This window comes from Alosa alosa, chromosome 23 (assembly GCF_017589495.1).
Source record: "Alosa alosa isolate M-15738 ecotype Scorff River chromosome 23, AALO_Geno_1.1, whole genome shotgun sequence".
NCBI lineage: Eukaryota > Metazoa > Chordata > Actinopteri > Clupeiformes > Clupeidae > Alosa > Alosa alosa.
Window position 1 is genome coordinate 16,690,695 of NC_063211.1, and position 21,171 is coordinate 16,711,865.

General features: G+C 37.8%; 1 long non-coding RNA gene across 1 annotated transcript; it reads left to right on the forward strand.

Moving 5' to 3' along the window:
* Positions 1-13,579: 13,579 nt before the first annotated feature.
* Positions 13,580-15,438, forward strand: LOC125288744. The gene is made up of 3 exons (XR_007192524.1): positions 13,580-13,676; positions 14,236-14,510; positions 14,640-15,438. It is a non-coding gene; the product is annotated as an uncharacterized LOC125288744 (long non-coding RNA).
* The last annotated feature ends 5,733 nt before the right edge of the window (positions 15,439-21,171 follow it).

The following is a 21,171-nucleotide window of genomic DNA, read 5'->3' on the forward strand; positions in this document are numbered from 1 at the left end:
ATTTTCTGGAGGCACCACTGGCAAGCTAGGCCTAAAATATCACTCCCCACAGACTGTTGTTATAATCAGCAATATTGTGAAACTGAAAACTAATGACATGGTGTCCCTGTTATGTAATACCAATTCATTGAAGCCCTTTTAAGGTGTGATGACATTTTTTCAGCGTGCTCTGTGCACACACATTACCTACAACCCTGGGGGCTAAGCCCTTCTTGTCTTGTCCCTGGTCCTTCAGATGGCAAGCTGATCTGCATTGAGAAACAGGTGATGCTGGTGGTCCTGGCTGGTGTTGGATTTCTGTCACTGGTTTGTCACTCGTGATTGTAAGCTGCAAGAACTGTAGCCATCAAAAGAGGAAACATGGTGAGCCATTTCTCTTCTCTGGTTGCGCAATCACACAGGAAATGTCCCCCATGGAGAGATTAAATGTTTTGGCACTGCTTTGCTACCGATCTCTCTGAATGCAATAGTGGAATAATATAGAGTAATAGTGCATTAGAAAGGTTTCACATCACTTTTGTCTAACATGTGACATGCTTAAACAAATCTCTCATAGGGGGAGGGGAATACAAAAATAACTTGATCTTTCTCACTCTCACATTATAAGCATGTATGCATACACATGCACATTCACACACACACACTAACACACACACATACACACACTAACATGTGCACACACACACACACACACACACTTGCTGTTAATCTTGCCTTGCGTCCGTGAGGAACTTTGGGCTACCTCAAGGACACCAGTACAGATCCTCAGCAACTGAAACAAGCTGCTCCTGAGGACCACTGCAACATCCAGACCCCAGAGATGGAGAGTTATTATAGTTTTGAAGTATTATAGTTTCTGATTTCAGTTTAGCTTTACAAGAGCAAAAGTAGTGTTAGTTTTAGTTTTGCAGAATGATCTGGTTTCAGTTTAGTTAGTTAATTTAGTTTTAGTCTTTGTTTTGGTTTTTATTTAATTTCAGTCTTATTTTTTTTTTTTTTTTTCTGAATTAATGAGGAGCTTAATTTAGAAATGCAAAAAAAGAGGTACAATTAATCTCTCTGCTATAGACTGATGGTTACATGATGTAAAATCCAACATGATCTGAAGAAACCTAAGTGAGTCCTCATAATTCTGAGAATAGAATTTCTTATCAAGGCTCGACATTAAAACATATTATATCTCCCCCTAGTGGGCATACTTGAAAGACACATTTGCTCATATATAATTAATTTACAGGTGATTCAAAGTGCTTTGCAAATATGAGCTGATAAAAAACAGAGAAATAAAATATTAAAAAGGTTAAGGGTTAAGGAAAAGTAGGTGGCTGACCAAATGTTTCTTGATCGACCCATAAATAATAAAGAGTATGTTGTGTTGCTACCCTACTGCATGTTGTGTCTGCATGTTTCTGATAGGCCTACATCTTCACAGAATTGCAAAATAGTTTAACGTAAAAGAAAGAGTGCAGTTCTAGTTATGTAGCTGAATGTATATGTTTCATGAACATACTGTATGGACATATATTTCATGTGCACATCTATAAATATTTATCAATACAGAGCTCACCTCATAAATAAAGTTTAGGTTTGTAGTATGAGAAGAGAAAAGACGAACAACTGCTGGATCCCACAGTGTCCAGATCTCCCTTCTATCCATATGGAAATAAGAGATTAGCTACAGAGGTCAGGAGGAGGACAAATCCTCTAAAAAGAGGAGCAAAGGAGACTATACAATTTAATTATTCATTTCAGAGAAACAAATAGGCTAAAACAATCCAATGAAGTCGTAAGATGCTCAATTCTGCTGTTTTTGTCCTGGGAAGTGAATCTATGAACTGGACATAAGCAGCCAGATTGCCCTACCTGTTGAACCCCAGGAAATGGCTGATAATTTGATATATGGGAATTTAGGACTAAGGTATAGGCCTATACTTTCGCTTCCACATTTAACATATGGGAAGTTTCAATATAATTTGAGATACAGTGTAGTAAGTAATGTAGTAGACATGTTGTAGTAATAAAATGACGATGGTAAGTCAATAACAGATTTAATTCAGTTGCTTCTCACTTGTCATAGCGTCACTAGGTGTCAGTAGTAACTCAATGATTGGTGGCAGCAACTCATACACACTCCAGATTGCTTCTGCCTATTTAATGAAACACAAACTCCCTCATTTTGTGTCCATCTTTGAGGTATTTTATTACTTTGTGGCAAATGCTCATACATTCAGAGAAACAAAGAGTATATTATAGATAGATAGATAGATACTTTATTGATCCCCAAGGGGAAATTCAAGAAATACATAGCAATATAGTGCATACAATTGATTTAGAATGTTGGGGGGAGGTGGGGGAGGGGAGTAGGTGTGCCATAAAAGGCCACCCGTCTCTTAACAGGTGGTCTTGATATTGATCTTTTCTATTCTTAAGTAACCACCACCACACAGATCAAATTTAGCAAGATGCCTGCCAACTTATCAATTTGGAAAAAGTAGGTCACATGACAGCAAATGAATGTGGGTGAGAGATGAAGATGTTTTTTTTTGTTTTGTGTGCAAAGGAGTTTTGCAGCTGCACTGGGGGTTGTGTAGTTTTGTTTACTGACTGTGTTGCACCTTAAACTGGAGTGCTGGAGTATCAAAAGTGAATCAATTTATTCCCACTTTTACTTTTACTTCAACACATTGTCAACTAAAACACTCTCTGTGAGACTCTGTGTCTTCTGTAAGTACAACAAAATTACCCAACAGGCTTTACTTTACTTTCGATGAAAAATGAGAAGTCTAACCATCTAACTTCAGAAACAAGGGGGAAAGGATCGCTACAGATGTACTTATTTTGTGCAATCATTTTACTGAATTGTGATCTCATTTTACTAGATTGTGTGCACAATTTAGTATATTGTGTGCTCATTTGACTAAATCATGTGCACGTTTTACTAAATAGTGTGCTCATTTTACTATGCATGCATACACACACACACAGGAAACTAACTCTCTTAGCTAACAGCTTTAAGAAGCCATCTATATAGTGGACTTGAGTCAAAATGTCAAGATGCCTGGAAAAAGTAGGCCACATGGGTGGGAGATGCACCCCCCACACACACACACTTGCACATACACACGCACACACAGGAAACTATCTCTCTCAGCTACCCTGACATTTGGGCTTCTAAGGGACGTACTGTAAGAAAATGAAGTTCCAAATTGCTTTGGGTTTTTTGTGTCTTTATATTCTTGGTTTAAATGCATCCCAAGGTGAGTAATGATTTGTTTAGATCTGTATGAAATAACTATACTTCAGTTTTAATAATTCACTAATTTAGGATATGAGTGGTTTGATTAATTTCTTATGTTAATGTGTTTTAATAGGCTACTGTATATAAAGTAATTTGAATATCCCTCTAACCTGCTTGACAGTCTAATTAAATTACATTAAACACTGACATGTCAAGCCTAATTATGTGTTCATAGATTAGTTAGTAAATAAACTTGTCAGTGAATTTACTGAATTCACAAGAATGCGCTGGTCAATATTCCTTTTGATGAATTGGTCAAAATAGTATATAATTTAATGTGCTTCATCAAATGAAATCCTTGTGTATTATCGGTCACTGGTCTCATGATTTGTCCTTCTCTCATCACAGAACCTAAATGTGTAAACAAATATGTAGGGGATTCCTATACCATGACATTGAATTCACCTCAACAAGATGGAGATACGCTGGTCTGGAAATGTGGTGACAAGGTAATTTATAAACGGAGGAGAGGAAAGATTTATCCAACTGCAGATGTGGACATGCAAGGCTCCCTTACTCTGACAAATATTTCCAAGTCAATGGCTTGTACATACAAAGTTGAACATCATGATAAAGATGGGAAATCAATTAAAACACTCTCTGCAACACTCCATGTCTTCTGTAAGTACAACAAAACCAAAATGGCGCAACAGTGGCTTTGTTAAGAAAGTCGCCAAACTTCTCATGAAATATCCAGTCTTGCCATCTGACAGAACCCAAATAATGTGTGAATTCATCTGTTCAAGCCAGGACTCCGGACCCAAAGTTAGAGGTGGAATGTTCCCCATCAGGTGTGGCAACCCTCCAGTGTGAGCCTAAGAGCTTTCCTGAGGGCATCACATTGACATGGTTCCACAACGACATTGAGATGAAAAATAAGAAGTTTAACCGTCTAAAACCTCAAAAGCGCAGGTCGAGGGATCTCTACAAATGTAGACTTAGTAATGGTCTCGACACGAAAGAGAGTAAAGAAGAAACGGTATCATGTGAAGGCTATAACAGCTACCTGCTGTTTGGCTATAACAAGTGGGTGATGATTGGAATCGTTGCTGGTGGCGGGTTTCCGCTGCTGGTCCTGATCGTGTCTCTGATCACCATCTGCTACAAGAACCCTTGCAGAAGAAAAAGGAGGCTACGAGGTAGACTAACTCCCCCTCTCTCTCTTTCTTTCTCTCTCTATCTCTCTCTATGTCTCTCCCCATCTATCTATCTATCTATCTGTCTATCTACTGTATCTAATCTCTGTCAACCCCCCCCCTTTTTTTCTCTTTTCATTCTCTCTGTCATTGTCTATTCACATCCTGCATTAACATAATCATATGACAACAGGCGATTTCAAGGATCTGACAAGAAATTAGAAATCCAAACACAAAAGCATTTCATCTTAGACCTCAACCTCCACTCAACAGCCCTAAAACTTCATCAATGCATACTGAATCTACTAGTCTATTTGTAACAATCAGCCCTTTAGGTCCTTTTTAAACAGCTGTGTTACTATAAACGCACAAGGGGTTCTTGGGAATGAAGGTAGTAATCGACAATAACAAAACACTTCAATACTGTCACAAATACTTTTTGCCTTATTACACAAACACATATGCATAAGAGCAGGTATACTGCCGTTAATAAAGCACATAGCAACCAACAAATATTCAGACGGCGCTGAACAAACAAGAAAAGACGCACCAAACAGTTGAATTGAATGACGCGCTTAGTGCAGTATATTATTATTACACCAATTATCCCGTGCAACCACACAATACTTGAATCTCTTTCCCCTTTGTCTCAGTCCCCAAAATTAAACTAAAAGTCCAAACTAAACGAAAACTTCAGGTCTTTCCCAGGATCGCGCTATAGTCTTTATATTCCAACCAGGAAACAGGTAGGCCGCGAAAATAATCCTCTGTCGGAGCGCAGCGAAAAATAAATAATCCACAACAAAAAAGGCAAAAGGTCAAGCGCTGACTCAGTGGTATACCACGCCAAAAAATACCCAAACGAGATAGATCTCACCAGATCCGTTGAACGTCGGGCAACGTTAACACGCGAAGTTGAAGTTTGGGGTCCGGGCACGTCCTCTTGCTGGAGACGCGCGTATGAGGTACAGTCTATGCAGTTGCACAATGTTTTCTCCTCTCCTCCATTAAAGCAGTCTCTTAAGACGTGTTTTAAGAGCTCTCGAACCCAAGGGAACTAGCTTTATCTCTATGTGGCTGCAGCAAACAATACTGGCGCCACGCATTCAAACACCCTGCATTTGCTGAATCTCTCCACCGACCGACCAAACACCTGACGCACCCACCTAAGTAAGCTTGTATGCGTGGTCATAGCAATCGCGGGCGGCCGAGGCCTTAAAGAGACACCCCACATTCTTACCAAAACCACAGTGGACAATACATATATTACACAGATATACATATGAATATCATTCCTCATACATAAACATTATAGGAAATCAAGATAATGTTCCGTGCAATAATAAATGTAAAGGAACACTTAAATTAATGTGACGGTGTCACATATTTAACTATCTGTGAACATGTAACATGAACACCCCATGTTGTTGTGCAATCAACAAAACTCATGTCCACCAAATTCACTCTGTACTGAGTTTTTCTCTCATCTTCCATATGGCTGATTTTGCTGTCCATATTAACAAATCCAAGAGTACTGCAATGTGCTATAGCCTCCAGACAATTCAGTCAGTAGCCACAATCAATTCATTTGAGAAGAATTTCCCTACCAATGAACTCCAATGAACTTGCTCTGACAGTTTTAACCTGGTGTTACTACTTCCTTGCAGCTGATAGTTAACTTGCTGCTTGCTCTGACAGTTATGATGCTATTTATACCGTGCTCCGTGCTCTGACAGTTAACCAAGTGCTGTTTGTATCCTGGTCTGACGGTTAAAGCAGCACCAAACAAGATGGAGGCAGCCGTGGCCATGGGGGAAGTCGTGGCCTGGTTAGTGCTTCGGACTTGTAACCGGAGAGTTGCCGGTTCAATCCCCGACCAGTAGGAACGGCTGAAGTGCCCTTGAGCAAGGCACCTAACCCCTCACTGCTCCCCGAGTGCCGCTGTAGCAGGCAGCTCACTGCTCCGGGTTAGTGTGTGCACCTCACTGTGTGTTCACTGTGTACTGAGTGTGTTTCACTGATTCACGGATTGGGATAAATGTAGTGACCAAATTTCCCTCACGGGATCAAAAGAGTATATACAGGCGTATGCAAAAGTTTGGGCACCCCTCTGAGATTTCATGACAATTTGCTCTTCCTTTATAGTAGAAGATCACAGCAACAAGATTTGTTTTCCTACAAAGATGTAGACGTTTGAGTGTTTTCCAGACCAAAATTCTTAGAGTAGCATTACATAGTTTTATTATAATAAAATAAAATGCAAAATATGGGATGTGCAAAAGTTTGGGCACCCTTTTAATAGCATTCATTTCAAGACCTGTACGGATTTATAGCTGACAGGTTGCAGCACAAAACTGCTTTGATTAGCTCATTAGACCTTCAATTACAAAGACAGGTGGAACTAATCATGAAAAAGGCTATTTAACATAGGTAATAGCTGGCTGTGCTTGTCCTAGGTTCTTTCTTAGAGAGTGGCAACATGGGGACCTCAAAACAACTCTCCACTGATCTGAAAGCGAAGATAATCCAACATTATGAATTAGGAGAAGGGTACAAAAAATTATCTGACAGGTTTAGACTGTCTGTCTCCACAGTCAGAAATGGAAGGCCACAGGAACAGTCCGTGTGAAGGAAAGATGTGGTAGGCCGAGAAAAATAGGGGAAAGGCACAGGCGAAGGATGGTTAAAATAGTCACAGAGAAACCACAGACCACCTCCAGAGAACTACAACAACATCTGGCTGCTGATGGTGTAGTTGTTCACCGTTCCACAATCCAGCGTACTTTGCACCAGGAAGAGCTAATTGGAAGGGTGATGCGCAAAAAGCCTTTCCTGAGTATTCGTCACAAGAAGAGTCGCATGAGGTATGCAAAAGCACATCTGGACAAGCCAGAAGCATTTTGGAACAAAATACTGTGGTCAGATGAGACCAAGATTGAGTTATTTGGTCATAACACGAACAGGTATGCATGGCGGAAAAAACACACTGCATTCCATGAAAAGAACTTGTTGCCCACTGTAAAGTTTGGTGGAGGATCCATCATGTTATGGGGCTGTGTGGCTAGCACAGGTACTGGAAAACTTGTTAAAGTTGAGGGCCACATGAATTCCTTACAGTACCAGGAGATTCTTGACAAGAATGTTCAAGAGTCCGTCACAAAGTTGAAGCTACGCCGGGGTTGGATCTTTCAGCAGGACAATGATCCTAAGCACCGTTCAAAATCCACCAAGGAATTCATGCAGAAGCACAGGTACAATGTTCTGGAATGGCCATCCCAGTCCCCAGACCTTAACATCATTGAAAATGTATAGATGTATTTGAAGAAGGCTGTCCACGCACGGAGGCCAAGAAACCTGACTGAACTGGAGGCGTTTTGTGTGGAGGAATGGGCCAAAATACCACCTGCCAGACTTAAGGGACTTGTCCTTGGCTACAGGAGGCGTCTACAGGCCGTTATTGCAGCAAAAGGAGGCAATACTAAATATGAATGGAATTATTTCTTAGGGGTGCCCAAATTTATGCACATGCCTATTTTTCTTTAAATGCACATAAATATGTTTCTGTTGGACCAATAAAAGTTATTTCACTACTGAGATGTTTCTGTTACCATAAGATATAACATATGTTAAAATGAAGTTGCTGCTTCAAAAGCTCAGAAAGTGACAAACTGATGCAGTGGTTTTCGTAAGGGGTGCCCAAACTTTTGCATGCGACTGTATATACTTAGATTTGCTCTCGAGGTCCCCCTCTGGTTGAGCAATAATAAAGTAACTGAATATGTCTCTTTTGCAAAAAAGTATGAACATAACTCCGATAGATATATAGAGGGAATGCACTGACAGCAGTCTGTAGAAAAATATCTCCAAACTCCTGTAGCATAGCAGCTCAATGGGGTGGGCTATAGAGGGACGCTCAGTCAATGGCAGAAGTGCTGATGTGTGTATGATTTTGGAAACGTTATGTTAAGGTAAAAAAAAACTGTTAAGAGTGCCTTTAAAGAAACTGTATGTACTGAAGTTTTTTTTTGTTCAGACTCATTTTGATGCTTGGTACACATCTATTGCCACTGTGTGCCTGGAACATCTGGTATATTACAGAATGTAACTTTAGTGTACCATGCAGGAATGTGACCAATGCAATGGGAATGGTGTATCTATCCAGTACATTGAAAATTGACGCTAAGGTTTAAATACCCATTCTTAAGGTTGGTCCATTATTTTGAAAATAAGTCTGGTATTGCTGGTCTAACCTACTGTAGTACTGCTAGTGCTTTGCCCTGACATGTATCCTGTTGCTGTTTGTACAGTATTCAGTACAGATCTCTTGGGTTGCAGCCACAGAGCGTTATCTGACAGCCAACAACACAGACATTAACTACTTAATATGACAAATGTGTGCGATCATTTTGAACTTCCTGAAACAGAGTCTCTAGTTCAATCTGAAACCTTCTCTGGATTGCATTTCCCATTTCCATATCTCAAAAGAGTTTATTCGCCCTTAAAAAATGAACCCACAAACACACACACACACACACACACACACACACACACACACACACACAATCACAATCTTGGCTTGTCTAGTCACTCTTTTATTAATCCCACCAGACCATGAAGAGCTGAGCCTTTACTACCTCAGGAACATCAGCAGGGATCCTCAGCAACTGCAACAAGCTGCTTGTGAGAACCAGGGCCACATCCAGACCCCAGAGATGGACTCTGTTGAAAGTTATTATAGCTCTGAAATTTGTTTATGATTTCAGTTTAGTTTTAGTTTGTTTAACAAGAGCAAACTAATGTTAGTTTAGTTTTTATTTAATTTCAGTCTTCATTTTTGTTGTTCAGGTATTATGAGGAGTCTTAATTTAGAAATGGGAAAAAAACAGTTACAATGAAAAAGTAAAATCTGAATTTGTTATATACATATATTTATTCAAAGTTTTTAATAGGCCAGTGTCTGTAAAGAATTCAAACAGAACAGGAGAACCACAGTGCACACTGGAGGGGAAACTAAAACTACTAAAACTGATTTTACCTTTAATTCTGTTTAGTTTTGCATTGTTCATTGTCGTTTGTATTTTGTTTTTGGAAAACTTTAGTTTCTATTTTTTTTTTACTTTTTTTTTTTTTTAAATTATTTTCTCACAGCTAGTTTTAGTTTTAATCTTAGTTTTCATTCACTATAACCCTGATCCCGTCCTAGCCGCCTGTCAGCCCAGTGCAGAGTGTTAACCCTTAAAGGAGTACCGTCACACTGGTGTGACGGGAATGTTGAGAAATGAACGTTCTAAAGAATATCTGGGTTCATTGAATTCAACATAGAATTTTAGAACCTTCAATTGTTGCGGAACTTAGAACGTTCAAAAACCTACACCTTTAACCCTTAAAGGAGTACCGTCACACCGGTGTGACGGGAATGTTGGGAAATTAACATTCTAAAGAATATCTGGGTTCATTGAATTCAACATAGAATTTTAGAACCTTCAATTGTTGCGGAACTTAGAACGTTCAAAAACCTACACCTTTAACCCTTAAAGGAGTACCGTCACACCGGTGTGACGGGAATGTTGGGAAATTAACATTCTAAAGAATATCTGGGTTCATTGAATTCAACATAGAATTTTAGAACCTTCAACTGTTGCGGAACTTAGAACGTTCAAAAACCTACACCTTTAACCCTTAAAGGAGGAATGTTGGGAAATTAACATTCTAAAGAATATCTGGGTTCATTGAATTCAACATAGAATTTTAGAACCTTCAATTGTTGCGGAACTTAGAACGTTTAAAAACCTACACCTTTAAGGGTTTACAATCAGATAAGGGCCATGAGTAGTAGGGGTGAGAAAAAACTCCCTAGAATTGGAGATACATGTAGGAAGAAACCTCGAGCAGATCCACGACTCCAGGGCCTCATCCATCTGCCTAGGGTCAGTACTCCTAGGTAACTTGGGAAGTTTTCTTCCGGCTAGCGGTTTGGAACAGGGCCGATGGTTACTGCCTATCTGCCCCTTCTGGTGGTCAAGCCTAATTTATTTGTCAATAATGTTGTCTCATTGTCTGTCTTGTATGTATTTGATGTCAATAAATCGTGTGTTTTTGTATAGTAGGCAAGTCTCTGTCTTTTCATCATATCATGTACCTGTGTGACCTTCTTGGGATTGAGATAAATGGGTGTTCCCTGGGCTCCTGTAAATCCTGGGGTGGCGTCCTCTAGCAACTCCCCCCGTCATGCCGCATGAAATTAACATTACTGACCATGTTTGCGTGATCAGAAGGTTCAGTTCCTTCCTTGTCTATCCTGTGTCTTTGTTGGTGCATGATGTGTTAGCCTTTGACTGCATTTGTTTTCAGCAAGTTCAAATAACATACTAACACACACTGTAAAAAGTTTCTGTAAATTTATAAAGAACAGTGGATGCAAACTTTGTGTCAGATTCAGACAGCAAAGTGTATGAACTGCTAAACATTTAGTTTTACACCATACCACTTTCAAGCCAACTGTGGGCACAGTTTTAGGTCAACATGGATCTGCTGTCGAAGTTCTGGACATTAACATGCCAACTTAGGTTTCATCATGGGCAAATGAAATCAGAATCAGAAATCATACCTGCCTGGACATAAGCAGCCAGGTTGACCTATCTGTTAAGCCCCAGGAACTGGCAAATGGCTGATAATTTGATATATGGAAATTTAGGACTAAGGTAGGCCCATACTTTCACTTCCACATTTAACATTATGAGAAGTTTCAATACAATTTGAGATACAGTGTAGTAAGTAATGTAGTAGACATGTTGTAGTAATAAAATGATGATGGTTAGTCAATAAAATATTTATTTTCAGTTTTCTCACTTGTCATAGTGTCACTAGGTGTCAGTAGTAACTCAATGATTGGTGGCAGCAACTCATACACACTCCAGATTGCTTCTGCCTATTTAATGAAACACAAACTCCCTCATTTTTGTCCATCTTTGAGGTATTTTAGTATCACGTTGTGGCAAATGCTCATACATTCAGAGAAACAAAGAGAAAATTACTTTGGTGAAGTTTTTCAATTCTTCAGTAACCACCACCACACAGATGCGGGCAAATGTGTCAAAATCAAGATGCCTGCTATCTTATTCATTTGGAGGAAGTAGGTCGCATGACAGCAAAATGAATGTGGGTGGGAGATGAAGATGTGTTTTGAGTTTTTCAGCTGCGCTGGAGTCAATGAAGTTTCGTTTCGTTTTCAGACAGAATGTGTTGCACCACAAACTTTGATACGGCTGGTGAGTCTGAACGGGTAGACGACGCTGGAGTATCGAAATGAATCAATTTATTCCCAATTTTACTTTTACTTCTCTACATTTGTTAAATTAAATGTATACTTTTACTACGCTACATTTGTTAGTAATTCATTAGCAGCATTAAGTAGAAAGTAGGCTAAAATAATGTGCAAATGAAAACAAAAGCCACAGTTTCCATTCAGCATGTTTCGATATTTTCTGACCTGATGTCACCACGGGACACAGCAATGAATGAAGACATAGTGACAAGAGCTAAGGCTTAGCAAATATAGTCAAGACAGCACACCAAGGCCTATGGAGGCTGTTGTAAGGAGCTGAATTAAATTAGAATTGAATTGAATTTGAATTGCTTGCTTTTCATTAATAGCATTTTTGTTTAGGCTTTCAAAGCCTGTTTATGGAGTGTGATGTAGCTGCCTTTCTAAACATGTTGGATAAACTTTTATTATAGGCCTATAAAACGAAGCAGCAATGAAGAATTAATAGCAGCCATTTTTTGTTCAGACGTTGAAGACATTGTGTATGAAGTGTATAATCCAAGTTTTAAGGTGCTGCATGAACTTAATAGCATATCCAAAGTTCTGACTGCTTTCTTTTTTATTAAGGGAGGGGGTTTGTACTACTTTGTACTTCTATTTTCAGTACTTAAGTATGTTTTTATATAATGGGCTACTAGTCATTCTTAAGTACTGTAAGTAATACTTTAAGACTTTAACTTAAGTGGTATCATTATAGACTACACTACTAAGTCATTTCTGAACAGATATCTGTGCTTCTACTCAAGTGTGTGTTTGGATACTTAATGCAACTCTGTGCAACAGTGGAGTCATTGTGTTTGATACAAGATTTCTTTGCTTTAAAGAAAGGGTTGAGTTTACAGGCTGGTTTAACGTTTCAACATTTTAGTATCCTGTTTCAATAAATGCAGCCTTAAGATGTCTGTCATGTCATGACAGTTTAGGCCTATGCCAAAGAGCAACTCAAGGAATATTTTGATTGAAAATATAAGGTTAAGGTAACAATATGAAGTTATTTTGGATATTGATAAGGTTATTGTCTTGGGACACTTTAAAATCTTTGTGACTTAAAACCTTATTCTTTAAAACTCCACCGGTGTAAGTGATTATGGAAAGGTAGCCTAAATAATTACAGGCTACTGAGCTGCTGTGAAGTTATTGTACACTAACTGTGATAAGTTATTTGGAGACACAGTGAAGCCCTCTTTTCTTTCAATTCAATTTATTGATATTTATAGTGTACAGTAATATCACCATTGCCATGGTCTCAAAACACTTAAACAATAAAAATTATAAAATTAAAACAAAACAAAATTATAAATTAAAAATGTATAGTGGAATAAAACAATTGGAATAATTGTTGTGATTATCGTGATTATTATATAAAACAAATGTTGTTGTTTTGTTTATTATATTAATTTCTCATTGAACTACTGGGTGACAAGTAAAAACATTTGCTACTAAACCAGATAATAATAAAAGTTGGTTTGAGTGAAAGGGTGGGAAATTATAAGGTGGGTTTACATCCACTGAGGCCTATATAATACTGACACGACCACAGAGCTATTTTACCTGCCCTCTGAATAGGCTAAATTAATAATAACCTTTCATTCTTTATTCTTATAGTTTTTCCATTACAGAAAGAGTTTTTTGTGTTCTGATAATCACTGATCATGCCGACAGATTCATTTCCTCTTTATTTGAGCCATTACTACTCAAAGGCACTCACACATACACACTCACACATACACCAGCATGCACACACACACACACACACACACACACACACACACACACACACACTTGCAGGTATACACACTCACACACAGGAAACTGTCTCTCCCAACTAACATAATATTTTCGCTTCGTTAGAAGATGAACCTCCAAATTGCTTTGGGGTTTTTGTGTCTTTATATTCTTGTTTTAAATTCATCCAAAGGTGAGAGATGATTTATTTACGTCTATATGAAATATTTTTGATTTACTGATTCACAAATTTAGGCTATGTGTGGTGTAATTAATTTCTTGTGTTAATATGTTTAAATAGGCTACAGAATATCAAGTGAAATATCACTCTATACTGCTTGACTGTCTAATTCAATTACATTAAACACTGACACATCAAGCCAAATCATGCTCATGTCATTTGTAGACCAGTATTAATCTTAATCTGTGTCAAGATACTGTCACCTAAGGTACCACAGAAATCGTTTATATAAAATGCCAGAATACAACACAAAACTGGAAACAGCAAAAACATTTTACTTCTTAAACATGGTCTTAATACTGATCTGAACTTTTTATTCATCTGTTTTAAATGATGTGTCCACATATTTGTAAGTAAATGAACTTGTCAGTGAATTCAATGGATTACACAAGGTCAAGGATGTGCTGGTCCATTTCCTTTTGGTTGGTCAAAAATTATTATTTTTTTAGGTGATTCATCAAATGTAGGCTTTTTGTTACTGATCTTATGATTTGTCCTTCTCTCAACACAGTATCTGGATGTCATGTAAAGAAGGAGAATCTTATACCATGACATTGAATTCACCTCAACAAGATGTAGATACGCTGGTCTGGAAATGTGGTGAGAAGGTCATTTATAAACGGAGGAGAGGAAAGATTGATCCAGCTGCAGATGTGGACATGCAAGGCTCCCTTACTCTAACAAATATTTCCAAGTCAATGGCTTGTACATACAAAGCTAACCATTCATATCAAAATGGGAACACATTCTCAACTAAAACATTCTCTGAGAGACTCTGTGTCTTCTGTAAGTACAACAAAATGACCCAACAGTGGCTTTACTTAGAACCTTTTTTACACTTTACTAATGGAATATCCAATCTTGCCATCTTTGTAATGACAAAACCTAAATGATGTGTGAATTCATCTGTTCTAGCCAGGACTCCAGACCCAAAGTTGGAGGTGGAATGTTCATCAGGTGTGGCAACCCTCCAGTGTGAGCCTAAGAGCTTTCCTGAGGGCATCACATTGACATGGTTCCACAACGACATTGAGATGAAAAATGAGAAATCTAACCGTCTAACACCTCAGAAACAAGGAGGAAAGGATCGCTACAAATGTAGACTTAGTAATGGTATCAACACGAAAGACAGTAATGAAGAAATCATTTCATGTGGAGTCTCTGGTAAATATATGTAACAAAATCTATTAGGCATAGTTAACACTCGAAGGCACTCACACGTGCACACTCAACCATACCATGCCAGCATGCATACACCCACACACACACATACACTTGCACGTATACACACTCACACAGGAAACCGTCTCTCTCAGCTAACCTGCCATTTGCACTTCTAAGGGATGTGAGAAGATAAACTTCCAAATTGCTTTGGGGTTTTTGTGTCTTTATGTTCTTGATTTAACTGCATCCCAAGGTGGGTAGTGATTTGTTTAGGTCTATATGAATTATTTTAGTTTTACTAATTCACTAATTTAGGCTATGTGTGGTTTGATTAATCTGTAATGCTAATGTATTTCAATAGGCTACTGTATACAAAGTAATTTAAATATCCCCCTAACCTGCACGACAGTCTAATTAAATTACATTAAACATTGACACTTTGAACATTGATCAAGCCAAATCATAAACATGTAATTTCTGGACCAGTAACTTCATCTGTATCAAGATACTGTCAAGGTACCAGATAAATGATTGACATTAAATGACAAAAGAACAACATAAAAACTGCAAACAGTATAGAAGTTCGCTGCTTAAACACAATCTTGGTAATCTGTAAAACTTTGGTTCATCAGTTTGAATATTGTGTCAATATGTGTTAGTGAAAAACTTGTCAGTGAATTTACTGAATTCACAAGGATGCGTTGGCCATTTCCTTTTTCATGAATTGGTCAAAAAAGTATACATTTTAATAATAATAATAATAATAATAATAATAATAATAACTAGATGTACCGCATAGCGGTACAAAATATGACCGCCGCTCAGTCCTGTACATCCGTTCCGCGAAAATAAATCACACTTCAATTTGTCTCCATATTTTACTCCATCCCCCACTCTTGAAACTTTTGTGTATGCTTGTTTGGCATGCCTGAGTGTGTGTGTGCGGCTGCACAGAAAGTACCCTACTGGTGCTGAAAAGGTGAATAGATTGTAGAATAGCCAAAGAAGATGTAGAATTGTTATAAAACCTTTAAAATCTCTAAACAATCACAAGTAGGGCAGTTCATCACAGTTTATCCATTGCAACTGGATTGATGAAAGGTCATTTACACCTGTAGGCTACATTGTTTTTGGGAAAAGCAAAAGGTATCAGCATAATGTTATTTATTTATTTATTTATTTATTTTTTATGTATTTTTAAACAAAAACATCTCTGTCAGTTCCATGCCGTTTTCAACAGCTATCAAAAACAAAGGTCATTTTTGGATGGATGGATTTTTTGTGAATGTTTCTTCTTCTACATAAGATTTTAGTCATCTTTAGTTCATGTAATACTTTATTGTCAATGCACAAATTAAGTAACAGTAGTCTGAAACGTTATTGTTAATGCACAAATTAAGTAACAGTAGCCTAGTCTGAAACGAAATGCTGTTTTACATCTAACCAGTGGTGCAAATAACTGACATGTCCAAATGGGCCTTGATGAAATGCGTCGCTAGACTGTTCATGCACATTTTAACGGGCCAAAGTTGAAGAGCTTTTGTCCGTTATTGTTAGTGCAAATATTCCCTAAGCTTCCCTAAGCTACAGGTAGGATTATAAGGTAGGCCTATTTACAACATAAATTGTCAATAGGCTATGCTGGCGACACAAATAAAATCTCCTTTGGAAACCATTGGCTTACGCCTTACAGTATCAAGCGGACTTAAACTGCCATATCGTGGCGAAAAGTTGTAATAACATTCACGCAGCTCCATGAGTCAAGGAAAGCGCGAATGAAGTAGCCACTTCTAAATGGGACCCACTACACAGTAGCTTAAGGTGTTTTGCTAAAGCAGCCATAATGAAATGAAGGTGTCATTGTTTGGATACTTCACACACACGTGCTTTTTAATTTCACAGACTACAACTACCAAGCTGTAATCAAAGCACATCGATTCCCCTCTCACACCCTGCACGCACTTAAAACAAAATAAACAGGCGTCTCAGTCTCACGCATGTATAGGCAAAACTACGACGGAGTATTAGGGCCACACATGAAGGAAAAACATATTTTTGTTTTTCTGTGTGACCTTCTTGGGATTGAGATAAATGGGTGTTCCCTGGGCTCCTGTAAATCCTGGGGTGGCGTCCTCTAGCAACTCCCCCCGTCATGCCGCATGAAATTAACATTACTGACCATGTTTGCGTGATCAGAAGGTTCAGTTCCTTCCTTGTCTATCCTGTGTCTTTGTTGGTGCATGATGTGTTAGCCTTTGACTGCATTTGTTTTCAGCAAGTTCAAATAACATACTAACACACACTGTAAAAAGTTTCTGTAAATTTATAAAGAACAGTGGATGCAAACTTTGTGTCAGATTCAGACAGCAAAGTGTATGAACTGCTAAACATTTAGTTTTACACCATACCACTTTCAAGCCAACTGTGGGCACAGTTTTAGGTCAACATGGATCTGCTGTCGAGTTCTGGACATTAACATGCCAACTTAGGTTTCATCATGGGCAAATGAAATCAGAATCAGAAATCATACCTGCCTGGACATAAGCAGCCAGGTTGACCTATCTGTTAAGCCCCAGGAACTGGCAAATGGCTGATAATTTGATATATGGAAATTTAGGACTAAGGTAGGCCCATACTTTCACTTCCACATTTAACGTATGAGAAGTTTCAATACAATTTGAGATACAGTGTAGTAAGTAATGTAGTAGACATGTTGTAGTAATAAAATGATGATGGTTAGTCAATAAAATATTTATTTTCAGTTTTCTCACTTGTCATAGTGTCACTAGGTGTCAGTAGTAACTCAATGATTGGTGGCAGCAACTCATACACACTCCAGATTGCTTCTGCCTATTTAATGAAACACAAACTCCCTCATTTTTTGTCCATCTTTGAGGTATTTTAGTATCACGTTGTGGCAAATGCTCATACATTCAGAGAAACAAAGAGAAAATTACTTTGGTGAAGTTTTTCAATTCTTCAGTAACCACCACCACACAGATGCGGGCAAATGTGTCAAAATCAAGATGCCTGCTATCTTATTCATTTGGAGGAAGTAGGTCGCATGACAGCAAATGAATGTGGGTGGGAGATGAAGATGTGTTTTGAGTTTTCCAGCTGCGCTGGAGTCACGTAGTTTCGTTTCGTTTCGTACAGAATGTGTTGCACCACAAACTTTGATACGGCTGGTGAGTCTGAACGGGTAGACGACGCTGGAGTATCGAAATGAATCAATTTATTCCCAATTTTACTTTTACTTCTCTACATTTGTTAAATTAAATGTATACTTTTACTACGCTACATTTGTTAGTAATTCATTAGCAGCATTAAGTAGAAAGTAGGCTAAAATAATGTGCAAATGAAAACAAAAGCCACAGTTTCCATTCAGCATGTTAGATATTTTCTGACCTGATGTCACCACGGGACACAGCAATGAATGAAGACATAGTGACAAGAGCTAAGGCTTAGCAAATATAGTCAAGACAGCACACCAAGGCCTATGGAGGCTGTTGTAAGGAGCTGAATTGAATTTGAATTGCTTGCTTTTCATTAATAGCATTTTTGTTTAGGCTTTCAAAGCCTGTTTATGGAGTGTGATGTAGCTGCCTTTCTAAACATGTTGGATAAACTTTTATTATAGGCCTATAAAACGAAGCAGCAATGAAGAATTAATAGCAGCCATACTTTTGTTCAGACGTTGAAGACATTGTGTATGAAGTGTATAATCCAAGTTTTAAGGTGCTGCATGAACTTAATAGCATATCCAAAGTTCTGACTGCTTTCTTTTTTATTAAGGGAGGGGGTTTGTACTACTTTGTACTTCTATTTTCAGTACTTAAGTATGTTTTATATAATGGGCTACTAGTCATTCTTAAGTACTGTAAGTAATACTTTAAGACTTTAACTTAAGTGGTATGCTTATAGACTACACTACTAAGTCATTTCTGAACAGATATCTGTGCTTCTACTCAAGTGTGTGTTTCGGATACTTAATGCAACTCTGTGCAACAGTGGAGTCATTGTGTTTGATACAAGATTTCTTTGCTTTAAAGAAAGGGTTGAGTTTACAGGCTGGTTTAACGTTTCAACATTTTAGTATCCTGTTTCAATAAATGCAGCCTTAAGATGTCTGTCATGTCATGACAGTTTAGGCCTATGCCAAAGAGCAACTCAAGGAATATTTTGATTGAAAATATATGGTTAAGGTAACAATATGAAGTTATTTTGGATATTGATAAGGTTATTGTCTTGGGACACTTTAAAATCTTTGTGACTTAAAACCTTATTCTTTAAAACTCCACCGGTGTAAGTGATTATGGAAAGGTAGCCTAAATAATTACAGGCTACTGAGCTGCTGTGAAGTTATTGTACACTAACTGTGATAAGTTATTTGGAGACACAGTGAAGCCCTCTTTTCTTTCAATTCAATTTATTGATATTTATAGTGTACAGTAATATCACCATTGCCATGGTCTCAAAACACTTAAACAATAAAAATTATAAAATTAAAACAAAACAAAATTATAAATTAAAAATGTATAGTGGAATAAAACAATTGGAATAATTGTTGTGATTATCGTGATTATTATATAAAACAAATGTTGTTGTTTTGTTTATTATATTAATTTCTCATTGAACTACTGGGTGACAAGTAAAAACATTTGCTACTAAACCAGATAATAATAAAAGTTGGTTTGAGTGAAAGGGTGGGTTTACATCCACTGAGGCCTATATAATACTGACACGACCACAGAGCTATTTTACCTGCCCTCTGAATAGGCTAAATTAATAATAACCTTTCATTCTTTATTCTTATAGTTTTTCCATTACAGAAAGAGTTTTTTGTGTTCTGATAATCACTGATCATGCCGACAGATTCATTTCCTCTTTATTTGAGCCATTACTACTCAAAGGCACTCACACATACACACTCACACATACACCAGCATGCACACACACACACACACACACACACACACACACACACACTTGCAGGTATACACACTCACACACAGGAAACTGTCTCTCCCAACTAACATAATATTTTCGCCGTTAGAAGATGAACCTCAAATTGCTTTGGGGTTTTGTGTCTTTATATTCTTGTTTTAAATTCATCCAAAGGTGAGAGATGATTTATTTACGTCTATATGAAATATTTTTGATTTACTGATTCACAAATTTAGGCTATGTGTGGTGTAATTAATTTCTTGTGTTAATATGTTTAAATAGGCTACAGAATATCAAGTGAAATATCACTCTATACTGCTTGACTGTCTAATTCAATTACATTAAACACTGACACATCAAGCCAAATCATGCTCATGTCATTTGTAGACCAGTATTAATCTTAATCTGTGTCAAGATACTGTCACCTAAGGTACCACAGAAATCGTTTATATAAAATGCCAGAATACAACACAAAACTGGAAACAGCAAAAACATTTTACTTCTTAAACATGGTCTTAATACTGATCTGAACTTTTTATTCATCTGTTTTAAATGATGTGTCCACATATTTGTAAGTAAATGAACTTGTCAGTGAATTCACGGAGTACACAAGGTCAAGGATGTGCTGGTCCATTTCCTTTTGGTTGGTCAAAAAATTATTATTTTTTAGGTGATTCGTCAAATGTAGGCTTTTTTGTTACTGATCTTATGATTTGTCCTTCTCTCAACACAGTATCTGGATGTCATGTAAAGAAGGAGAATCTTATACCATGACATTGAATTCACCTCAACAAGATGTAGATACGCTGGTCTGGAAATGTGGTGAGAAGGTCATTTATAAACGGAGGAGAGGAAAGATTGATCCAGCTGCAGATGTGGACATGCAAGGCTCCCTTACTCTAACAAATATTTCCAAGTCAATGGCTTGTACATACAAAGCTAACCATTCATATCAAAATGGGAACACATTCTCAACTAAAACATTCTCTGAGAGACTCTGTGTCTTCTGTAAGTACAACAAAATGACCCAACAGTGGCTTTACTTAGAACCTTTTTTACACTTTACTAATGGAATATCCAATCTTGCCATCTTTGTAATGACAAAACCTAAATGATGTGTGAATTCATCTGTTCTAGCCAGGACTCCAGACCCAAAGTTGGAGGTGGAATGTTCATCAGGTGTGGCAACCCTCCAGTGTGAGCCTAAGAGCTTTCCTGAGGGCATCACATTGACATGGTTCCACAACGACATTGAGATGAAAAATGAGAAATCTAACCGTCTAACACCTCAGAAACAAGGAGGAAAGGATCGCTACAAATGTAGACTTAGTAATGG